This window comes from Gossypium arboreum, chromosome 6, assembly GCF_025698485.1.
Source record: "Gossypium arboreum isolate Shixiya-1 chromosome 6, ASM2569848v2, whole genome shotgun sequence".
NCBI classification, from domain to species: Eukaryota; Viridiplantae; Streptophyta; class Magnoliopsida; order Malvales; family Malvaceae; genus Gossypium; species Gossypium arboreum.
In genome coordinates this window covers 79,585,334-79,597,764 of record NC_069075.1, presented here as the reverse complement: position 1 = coordinate 79,597,764, position 12,431 = coordinate 79,585,334, and the positions used below count along the sequence as shown (strand labels likewise).

The following is a 12,431-nucleotide window of genomic DNA, read 5'->3' as shown; positions in this document are numbered from 1 at the left end:
TGGATGATGTGGAGAGTAATGTGTCCGCTCCCACTAAAGGGACCACGCTAGTAGAGAGCGGGCCTGTGACAATGAGTCAGGGCAGAGGGGATAGAGAAGTGTACCTCCATATGATGGATGCCTGGTATTCAGAGTTTGTTCCTGCAAATTCGAACACTCCACCTCCCCCACCCCCTCCAATCCCTCAACCTAACCCTATAGTTCCCCAAGGGGTAGAGATGTTAAGAAGGGATAAACCTTCGGTTGACAGAATTAGAAAGAAAGGAGCCGAGGAATTTAGGGTGAATATAAATGATGACCTAGAGAGGGCAAATTTTGGCTAGAAAATAGAATTAGGGTATTCGATTAGTCGTCTTGCACACCTGAGGAGTGCATGAAGTGTGTTGTGTCACTTCTGCGAGACTTAGCCTACCAATGGTGGAACACTGTAACACCCCATACCCATATCCCATACTGTGACGGAATACAAGGCATTACCTAACTTTAAACTCAAGCTTTCATTCATTCCGAGTTACCGAAACTCTGTTCAATTTTAAAAATTATCAACATATCCAGAATATGGGCTTACGAGGCCTAAAACACACATCGTAAATTATTCAGGACCATTTCGAGCCCTTTTTCCAACTATAGAAAAATGTCACTTAACACAAGTAAACACGCCCGTGTAGAAGGGCAACACACCCGTATGACCATTTTAACATGGTCGAGCTGATGGCCCGTGTGGCTCACACGGCTTAAGCACTTTGGGACACACCCGTGTCCCACACCTGTGTAGAATTAATTTCAAATTCACACCTACAGGGGTTTTCACACAGCCAGACACACACACGTGTCGTTGGCCAGTGTCCCTCACGCGGCCACAACACACCCGTGTCCTAGCCTATATGCAAAAACATGGACATTCTGTTTCTGACGTCAGCATGCTCATGATGTCACACGACCAAGGCACATACCCGTGTACTAGGCCGTGCCCTCCACACGGTCGTGTCTCTGTCTGTGTGTTTTGACCACGTGATTTATTGATAGGTTTTAAATATTTATAATTAATCATTCTTGAAACTAACTATTATCGCGATGTAGGCAAGTGTACCTATCGACCAGTAGTATAGTTTCAGCAAGACCGGATTATCGAACCCAAAGGAACTAAAAGTACTAGTAATAACTGTCTTTTTATTATTTAGCCTAAGAATAAAGAGGTTTTTATTTTAACTAACTAATTAGCTAAACTAAGAATTCACAGAGAATGGAATTGGGGAATTTCTTTTGGGAAAATCAATTGAATTAAGACAATACCTAAGGAAAAATCCACCTAGACTGTACTTGTTATTCTAGCTTCGAATTGGACGATTTATTCATTTAACTTGTTCCATATAGATCCCTAAGTTATGTTATTATCCCTATTCAAGACTAATAACGTCTAATCCCTAGATTGAATAATTGAGACCTTTCTCTAATCAACACCCTAGGGTTGCATTAACTCGATCTATGGATCCTCTTATTAGGTTTCACCCTAATCTGGCAAAATCTTGTCACCCTATGTCTAGACGAGCAATCGACTCCGCTTAATTATGACAAATGTACTCTTAGACAGGGTCTATTCGTCCTTTGAATAAGAGCTTATCTTGAATCAGTATCCTGGGATATCAAAACAAGAATTAAGAACACATAATTAAGAACAAGTTAAATATTTATCATACAGTTCAGAAAATAATAACAAGATTCGTCTTAGGTCTCATTACCCTTAGGTATTTAAGGGTTTTAGTTCATAACTAAATAAGAAAACATCTCAGAATAATAAAGAATACAAAACATAAAGAAAACCCAAAACTCCTAAAGGGGAAATTGAGGAGAAATCTTCAGTCTTGATGATGAATTTGACTTCTAAGATGGATCAATCGGCTTTTTTGAAGTAATTCCTTACTCCCTATTCTATGCCCCCCTTTTTCTTCCTCCTCTAGGGTGTATTTATATGCTTTGGAATGCCTAAGAGCACTCAAAATTAACCTTTTTCGAATTGGACTCAACTTGGGCTTGGCAAGGACATGCCCGTGTATGATTACTTCAAGCCGTGCTCGAGCCTGCCAAATTGACACGGCTGTGTGGTCTACCCGTGTGAGGAGGTCCAGGCCATGTTGATTTCGTACTTTGGCCCATTTTCTCTAGTTTTGGCCCGTTTCTCGTTCCTTTCACTCTTCTATGCTCTCGTAAGTATAAAACATGAAATTAAAGCATTAGGAGCATCGAATTCACCAATTCTAATAGGAAATTATCCATAGAATGTGTTAAACATGGGGTAAAAATATGTATAAATTACGGTATATCAAATATCCCCACACTTAAGCATTTGCTTGTCCTCAAGCAAAATTCTCAAATCATAATCAAAATAAATTCTTCTCAACTTATAATTTCTATCGATAATATCTCAAAATAATTCATAGGTACTAATACATTGAGAATTCAACTAAAAGAACATAAAAGTTCAAACATTCCAAGTTGAGCATTTTCTCCTGAAAACATAGGTGTTTCTCCTCATTTAAGTAATTACCTTTGATTTGGAAAATCACAGAGTTTCACATCCTCACTAAAGATTCACTAAAATCACTCGAGGTGTTTTAAGGACAATAAATGAAGCACTCAATAGTCAATAATGAAAAGTCATTACCATAGGCTTGCATGAAAATCAAATCTCCACCACTGATAAATTGAGATGAAACATCAATCAAAAGGTCTTTAGAGGGTTGTAATGAGGCTTGGTTAAGGGGTGTGGTCACACACTGAAAGAAAGGGTTAGAATCGAGATTGAATTGAAAAATTGCTTAACTAGAAAAAGATTTAATCATCACTTGAGTACAACAGAGCTTATTCTCAGAATATGGAATTACTAATGTGAATACATAGTTTTTTTTTTAAGAACAAGTTAAATAACATAGACTAACTATTAAGAACAAGACATAGCTAAGCAATTTATTCAACTCAAATCTCTACAAAAATAGGGATTAATTAATTTAGGGGATTTCAACAATAATGGGTTAAGGGTTGATATTGAGGGTAATACAAGGAATGGCTTGGTAGGCTCAAAGGGGTTTACTAAGGGTTAATCGTGGAGGCAGGCTTTTCATGGCATGAGTGGGTTAATCCTAGTGCCCCTATCATCTTGACATATCAAATCAAATAGTGTGGTCTTGACATGCATAATCAGACAAGTTCTAGAATAACAATTCAATATTGACGCACTCAAAGCAATAATAAAAGTGAGCATGAAAGAATTAATAGATGCTCAAAAGGCTTAAAAATCTCACAAAAATTATGGCTTTTTGATGTTTAAAACTTGTGAATTCCAACTCAAAGTAATACTTAAACTTTAAGGAAACAACCTAAGATTTTAAATTCTTAAAAATCAACATATCATGCTTGATTCTCTAATGTCTTAAAGTTCAAACAATCAATGCATCAATGCCTATTTTTTAATTCAAGATATATTAATCAAAATCATAAATCAATCAAAATTTATCCTAAATATGATATGAGAGCTTTTCAAGAAAACAAGGCAGTCATTCAGGGATTTTTCTGATAATGAAATGAATACCCCCCACACTTAAGATGTACATTGCCCTCAATGTACAAAGATAGATAGAAAAAAAAATTTGTAATCGTAAGATAGGGGGAGAAGTGAAACTTCCTGAGTTAAAAAATGGATGGATTTACTGGATTAGCGAGAGCGAGTTGTTGGAAATAAAGCTGGAGGACAAACATGATTCTGAAGGACAAAATGAGAATTGGGGGAATAATTTGATAGTAATCATAAAGATAAGTCGTGTTTAAAAACAAAAGAATCTTCAAAAAGTAATAAAAGAAACAAAGAAAAAATAATCTAATTTTTCAAGTGGCACGGCCGGTTCACACGCCCATGTGGATCGTGTCCCGTTCGTGTTATTCACGAAGTGAGATATCGTCACACGGCCTTCGGGCATGCCCGTGTGTATAGGCCATGTGTCTTCATGGTCATGTTACACGACCGTGTGTGATGTGGTTCGTTTCTCCCACGGTCGTGTAGGTCTTCGTACGCCCGTGTCATTTTGACAGTGTCGTCCACGGGTGCTAGACACGGGCGTGTCGCACGCCCGTGGCCACTTATCACATTCCGTGTTGGGAAAGATAACTTTTAACCTGTTTTCGCATGGTCGTATCTCACGGCCATGTTTCCGTCCGTGTTGGTCACACGGCCTTAAGCACGGCCGTGTGATTGGCCGTGTGGAGTTGGGAACCTGTGCTTCAAAGACTCTATTAGTGACCTAGATGCTTAAAACTTGAAATTTAAATAATTTAAAACCATTAGTACTCGGGTTACCTCCCGAGAAGCACTTTTTTATAGTCAAAGCTCAGCTGTTACCTTGTTGATTTATTCAGGGCAGTTTGTGGAATCGTAGCTCATCTTCATCATTTTTAAAATTCTCCCCGTATAAAGTTTGAGACGTTTTCAATTTACTTTGAAAGTACCGTGTGATGGGTGACTTACCTCTATTGTGCCATATGGAAGAACAAATTGAATTACGAAAGGTCCTGACCATCGCGATTTAAGTTTCCCAGGAAACAATTTGAGTCTTGAGTTGTATAGGAGGACAAGATCTCTGACTTCAATTTTTTTTGTTGCTTTAGACGAGTGTCATGGCGCCGCTTTGTTGCTTCCTTGTATAGGCGTGACTTTTCGTATGCATTGGCTCGCCACTCATCAAGCTCGTTCAGCTGCATCAACCTATTTTTTCCTATAAGTTCGGGATCAAGGTTTAGAAATTTAATAGCCCATAAGGCTTTATGCTCTAGTTCGAATGGAAAATGACAACTTTTTCCATAAACAAGTCTGTAAGGTGATGTTCTTATGGGTTTCTTAAAAGCAGTTCTGTAAGCCCATAAAGCATCATCTACTTTCATTGCCCAATCTTTTTTGTTTGATTCTACTATTTTTTCAAGGATCCGTTTGATTTTCGGTTTGCCACTTCAACTTGTCCATTAGTTTGAGGATGGTATCGTGTGGCTATTGTATGATGAACTCCATATTTTTTTAGAGTTTTTTTAAATTGGTTATTACAAAAATAAGTGCCCCTGTCATTGATAATTGCTCTAGGTGTTTCGAATCTCGTAAAAAGTCTATTAAGGAAACGTATTACCACTCTAGCATCATTAGTAGGCAGAGCTTGGGCTTCCACCCATTTGGAAATATAATCAACTGCTACTAAGATGTATTTATTCCCATATGAACTAGGGAATGGGCCCATGAAATCGATACCCCAAATGTCAAATATTTCACATGAAAGCATATAGTTTTGAGGCATTTCATCACGTTTGGATATGTTACCTGTCCATTGGCATTTGTCACATGAAGTAACGTACTTGTTAGTTTCTTTGAATAATGAAGGCCAATAAAAACCTAATTCAAGTATTTTATGGGCAGTCTTAGTTCCACTATAATGTCCTCCATTTGGCCCTGAGTGGCAATGTTCCAGAATTTTCGATGTTTCGGATCTTGTAATGCATCTTCTAATGACTTGATCTGCACATCTGTGAAAAAGAAAGGGGTCGTCCCAAAAGTAGTTTTTCACATAATTAAAGAATTGCTTCTTTTGCTGGTGTGTTAACCCTTTGGGATAATGTTAGCGGCTAAAAAGTTCACGATATCCGTAAACCAAGGTACCTCGGAGTCAGATATAGCGAAAAATTATTCTTCAGGAAACGAATCATTTATTTCAACTTCATCTAGTTCATTGGTATTGGAGTTCTCAAGCCTGGATAGGTGATCAGCCGCGAGATTTCAGCTCCTTTCTTATCCTGAATTTCCAAGTCGAATTCCTGCAATAAGAGAATCCATCAAATGACTCGAGGTTTTGCATCAGTTTTAGTTAAAAGGTAACGAAGGGCGAAATGGTCAGAGTACACAACAACTTTAGATCATATGAGATATGATCAAAATTTATCAAATGCAAAAACCATAGCTAGCAACTCTTTTTCCGTAATAGTATAATTCTATTGTGCGGCTGTTAGAGTTTTGCTAGCATAATAGATGATAGGTTGAAAATGCCTGTCTCTCCGTTGTCCCAGTATTGCACCTACTACAAAGTCACTCCCATCACACATTAATTCAAATGGTAAATTCCAATTAGGTGCAATTATAATTGGAGCATTAATTAATTTATCCTTTAAAGTATTAAATGCTTCTAAGCACTCCTTATTGAAATTAAAAGGTATATCTTTTTCTAGCAATTTAGTCAAAGGATTAGCTATTTTAGAAAAATCCTTAATAAATCTTTTATAAAAACCATATGTCCTAAAAAACTTCTAATAGCCTTAACTGAGCTTGGAGGGGGTAATATTTTGATTGCTTCTATTTTAGATTTGTCCACCTCAATCCCTTTACTAGAAATTTTATGCCCTAATACAATACCTTCTTGAACCATGAAGTGACATTTCTCCCAGTTAAGCACAAGGTTCGTTTCCTCACATCTTATTAAAACTCGCTTTAAATTTTTAAGGCAGAGATGGAAAGAGTTACCCAATACCGATAAATCATCCATAAATACTTCCATGATATCTTCCACGAGTTCGTTGAAGATGGCCATTATACAATGCTGAAAAGTGGCAGCAGCATTACATAATCCAAAAGGCATTCTATGATAAGCGAACGTACCATATGGGCATGTGAATGTTGTCTTTTCTTGATCTTCAGGAGCTATTGAGATTTGGAAGTAACCAAAGAGTCCGTCTAAAAAGCAGTAGTACATGTGCCCGGATAATCTTTCCAACATTTGGTCAATGAATGGCAAGGGGAAGTGATCTTTTCTTGTGGCATCATTCAGTTTTCTATAGTCAATGCAAACTCTCCATCCCGTGACTGTCCTTGTCGAGATTAATTCATTCTTCTGGTTGGTCACAACCGTCATGCCTCCTTTCTTAGGGACAACTTGCACTGGACTTACCCAAGAACTGTCAGAAATAGGATAAATAATTCCAGCATCTAGAAGTTTAATTACCTCAGCTTTTACAACTTCCTTCATGTTAGGGTTCAGTCGTCTTTGAGCTCGCACACACGGTTTGTATTCATCTTCCATCATAATTTTGTGGGTGCAAAAAGAAGGGCTGATTCCTTTAATGTCAGAAATTTTCCAAGCTATGGCCTTTTTATGCTCTTTTAATACTTGGATTAATTCCTCTTTCTCCTTGGGTTGCAAGTTAGAAGCAATGATAACTGGCAATGTAGAATTATTTCTAAGGAATGCGTATTCCAAGTGGTTTGGTAATTGTTTAAGTTCCAGTTTAGGAGGCTCTTCAATAGAGGGTTTTTGCTTAAGTTCAGCGTTTATCTTCATGCCCTCGTATTCTACTCGTCTTGAAGAATGCTCATTAGGTTCATCATCTGTCTCCTCTTCTTGAGCTAGATACTATTTCGTCGTGTCCTTTTGTATAATTTCCTGAAAAGAGTCTTGAGTAGTATGATCAATAGAGTCAATAAAATAACAAGAGTCATCCTGTTCCCTAGAAAACTTCATAGCATCATAAATTTTAAATATAATCTCCTCGTCACTTACTCTAAGTACCAATTTACCATCACCCACATCGATTACAGCCCTAGCAGTGGCTAAAAATGGGTGCCCTAAACTTAAGGGCACTTCCACATCTTCATCCATGTCAAGCACAACAAAGTCAACAGGAAATATGAATTTATCTACTTTCACAAGTACGTCTTCTATAATGCCCCTAGGATATTTAACAGATCTATCGGCTAATTGAATACTCATCCTAGTAGGTTTAGGTTTCCCAAGACCAAGTTGTTTAAACATTGTATATGGCATCAAATTAATGCTAGCGCCTAAATCAGCTAGTGCTTTCTCAACATTTAGACTACCAATTAAGCAAGGGATAGTAAAACTTCCTGGATCTTTCAGTTTGGTTGGCAGCTTGTTTTGGAGTATGGCTGAGCACTCCTCGTTGAGTTCTACTGTAGATAAGTCCTCGAATCTCCTTTTATTTGTTAGAAGCTCCTTCAAAAATTTTGCGTATGTAGTTATCTGCGAGATGGCTTCAACAAAAGGTATGTTGATATGTAATTGCTTAAAAAGTTCAAGAAACTTACCGAATTGTGCATCAATTCAGTCTTTTTTCAATTTTTCTGGGTATGGAACTGGAGGTTTATATTCCTTCGGCACTAGTTTGTCACTATTTTTGGGTTTTTCTTGCCCCCTTCCACTTACCACGGCTTCTTGTGTTAGCTTCTTTTCAGATTCTACTAACACTTTCCCACTCCTTAGTGTAACTGCTTTCACATGCTCTTTTGATTTGGTGTTGTTAGGTAAACTTCCTAGTGGTCTTTCTGAAATCAATTTGGAAAGCTGGCCTATCTGAGTTTCGAGCCCTTAGATCGATGCTTGTTGATTTTTAAGTGTTGTCTCGGTGTTCTGGAAATGGGTTTCTAACACTGAGATAAACTTTGTGAGTATCTCTTCAAGGTTCAGCTTCTTTTCCTATTGGTAGGGTGGTTGTTGGTAGCCTAAAGGTGGTTATGGTCTTTGATTTCCTTGACTGCCCTACGAGAAATTGGGGCGGTTCTACCAACCTGCATCGTAAGTGTTACTATATGGATTGTTTTGAGGTCGAGGATTATTACCCATGTAATTTAATTGGTCGTTATCGATGTTGTGGCCATAAGGTTGGTATTCCGAATGGCTTGTTCCACCTCCACTTACTTCGTACTGCATTACTGGGTGAACCTGTGAAGAACTAAGAAAACCATCAATTTTCTTATTCAAGAGTTCTACCTAATTAGAGAGCATGGTGACCGAATCAATGTTATAAACATTGGTTATTTTCGTTGGCTTTGTCCTCATGACTTGCCACTAATAGTTATTCAATGACATCTCCTCTATGAACTCATAAGCATCTTCAGGTGTTTTATTATTGATGGTTCTGCCAGCAGCTGCGTCAACCATTTGCCAAGTCAAAAGATTCAGGCCATTATGGAATGTTTGAACCTGAAGCCAAAGCGGTAATCCATGGTGAGGGCACCTTCTCAAAAGGTCCTTGTATCTCTCCCATGCATTGTAAAGTGTTTCTAAATCCATCTGCACAAAAGAAAAGATATCATTACGTAATTTAGCCATTTTAGCTGACAGAAAATATTTTAGTAAAAATTTTTCTTTCATTTGTTCCCAAGTAGTAATTGACCCTCGTGGTAACGAGTTCAACCACTATTTAGATTTGTTCCTCAATGAGAAATGGAATAACCGAAGACGAATGGCATCATAAAAAACGCCATTAATTTTAAATGTATCGCATAGTTCCAAAAGGTTTCCTAAGTGAGCGTTGGGATCTTCATCCTGCAAACCATCAAACTGAACAAATTGCTGTATCATTTGAATAGTGTTAGGTTGTATTTCAAAAGTGTTTGCAGCTACAGCAGATCTAACTATGCTCGATTCAGTTCCTGTTAAAGAAGGTTTAGCATAATCATACATAGTGCATGGAGCAGGATTTTGATTAACCGCAATTGCCTGAGGTAGCTGATTGTCTTGGTTTTCAGCCATCTCTTCCGTTGGGGGTTGAGTATCATCTTCTTGCTCATTCTCTGTGTACCTTAGGCTTCGCCTTATTTCTCTTTGGTTTCTGGAAACTGTGCGATCGATTTCTTCGTCAAAAAGTAGTGGTCCTGACGGGTTTCTTCTAGTCATAAACTATAAAAACCTGTCAGAAGAAAGAAAAAGAGAATTAGTAAATTAGAATAAAATTAAAAATAAAATTAGATTGCAAGAAAATTAAATGGCTAAAGTAATAAAAATTTAGTGTTCCTAATATTTTAGTTCCTCGGCAACGGCGCCAAAAACTTGATCGCGTGATTTCGTGATAGGTTTTAAATATTTATAATTAATCATTCTAGAAACTAACTATTATCGCGATGTAGGCAAGTGTACCTATCGAACAATAGCATAGTTTTAGCAAGACCGAATTGTCGAACCCAAAGGAACTAAAAGTACTAGTAATAACTGCCTTTTTATTATCTAGCCTAAGAATAAATAGGTTTTTGTTTTAACTAACTAATTATCTAAACTAAGAATTCACAGAGAATGGAATTGGGGAATTGCTTTTGGGAAAATTGATTGAATTAATACAATACCTAAGGAAAAATCCGCCTAGACTGTACTTGTTATTCTGGCTCCGAATCGATTGATTTATTCATTTAACTTGTTCCATAGAGATCCCTAAGTTATGTTATTATCCCTATTCAAGACTAATAACGTCTAATCCCTAGATTGACTAATTGAGACCTTTCTCTAATCAACACCGTAGGGTTGCATTAACTCGATCTATGGATCCCCTTATTAGGTTTCACCCTAATCTGGCAAAATCTTGTCACCCTATGTCTAGGCGCGCAATCAATTCCGCTTAATTATGACAAATGTACTCTTAGACAAGGTCTATTCCTCCTCTGAATAAGAGCTTATCTTGAATCAGTATCCTGGGATATCAAAACAAGAATTAAGAACACATAATTAAGAACAAGTTAAATATTTATCATAAAATTTAGAAAATAATAACAAGATTCGTCTTAGGTTTCATTCCCCTTAGGTATTTGGGGTTTTAGTTCATAACTAAATAAGAAAACATCTCAGAATAATAAAGAATACAAAACATAAAGAAAACCCAAAACTCCTAAAGGGGAAATTGAGGAGAGATCTTCAGTCTTGATGATGAATCCGGCTGTTGAGATGGATCAATCGGCTTTCTTAGAGTAATTCCTTACTTTCTATTCTGTGCCCCCCTTTTCTTCCTCCTCTAGGGTGTATCTATAGGCTTTGGAATGCCTAAGAGCCCTCAAAATTACCCTTTTCTGAATTGGACTCAACTTGGGCTCAGCAGGGACACGCTCGTGTAACACGCCCGTGTGCAATTACTTTAGGCTGTGCTCGAGCCTACCAAATTGACACGGTCGTGTGGTCTGCCTGTGTGAAGAGGTCCCAGCCGTGTTGATTTTGTACTTTGGCCCATTTTCTCCAGTTTTGGCCCGTTTCTCGTTCCTTTCGCTCTTCTATGCTCTCCTAAGTATAAAACATGAAATTAAAGCATTAGGAGCATCGAATTCACCAATTCTAATAGGAAATCATCCATAAAATGCGTTAAACATGGGGTAAAAATATGTATAAATTACGGTTTATCATGTTGATTACCATGCATACTGACTTGAAAGTTTTACGTGTAGGGGACACACGACCTGACCACATGCCCATGGGACACACGCCTGTGTGCCTACCCGTGTGGACAATATAAGGCTATTTACCAAGCCTCATTGCCCCCCTCACATACCTAGTTTCATACACATACCAACCAGTACCAACACAAGCACAATTCATATAACTAATTCAACCACAATAGACATTCATTTAACCATGGTAACAAATCTTTTATAAATTCAAAATGAATATTAACTATCATTCCAAGCTTAATACATTTTAAAAGGTTTCCAACCCAAGCAAACACATTTAGCCAATTCTCAAAGACACAAAATAATAAAGTCTAAGTCCTATACATGCCATATTCAAAAATATAAATCCAACTATACCGAATGCTTTGGTTGATAGTGTGATCGATACCTCTAACTTCTAGAATCCTTGAGCTAGATAGGCGACACTATAAGGCAATGGAAAGGAAAGGGAGTAAGCATAAAAGCTTAGTAGTTGCATATAAATAAATATACAACAATGATATACCAATAATAAACATGCTCATAATACCAAGGTAAGCATAGATATAACTTACTCATCACCATCCATACACGTCACATATTATACAATGAGCTCATATCTCATACGTACCAATTAGGTACTTGTGCCACTCACAACACGATTATACCATCCTCATAGATTAAGAACATAACTTTCACTGTTGAACCATTTGGAACACTACCAGATATTCATTAAGCCTCAAACGTGGGTAAGGTACTGACGCCATGTCCCATACATGGTCTTACACTGGCTCATATCTCTAGTCAATGCCATGCCCCAGACATGGTCTTACACTGACTATCATCTCGTAGCCGATGCATGTCCCAGACATGTCTTACACTAGCTCTCATCTCAATGTCGATGCCATGTCCCAGACATGGTCTTAACCTAGGTCACAAACAAATTACCCAAACGTTATGGCGTGAATATCCGATTTACTTCTTAAGGTTACAATGGAATTTCTACTATCTCAATTATCATTATACATTCCCAATTTCACAACCAAATAATTCATGCTATATTAACTCAATACAATTCAATACATACATTAAAAATGTAGTTGTATTATTTACATACAACTTACCTCAAATTACAAAATGTGGCAACTAGTCAATTTAGTCAAATTGCTTGGCTTTCCCCCGGTCTAGGCTTGAATTTGGTATTTCTTGA

General features: G+C 37.5%; 1 non-coding gene across 1 annotated transcript; it reads left to right on the top strand.

The window, feature by feature from the left end:
• Window positions 1-9,033: 9,033 nt before the first annotated feature.
• On the top strand, window positions 9,034-9,139 carry LOC128294386 (small nucleolar RNA R71). The gene has a single exon (XR_008284698.1). It is a non-coding gene; the product is annotated as a small nucleolar RNA R71 (small nucleolar RNA).
• Window positions 9,140-12,431: the final 3,292 nt, after the last annotated feature.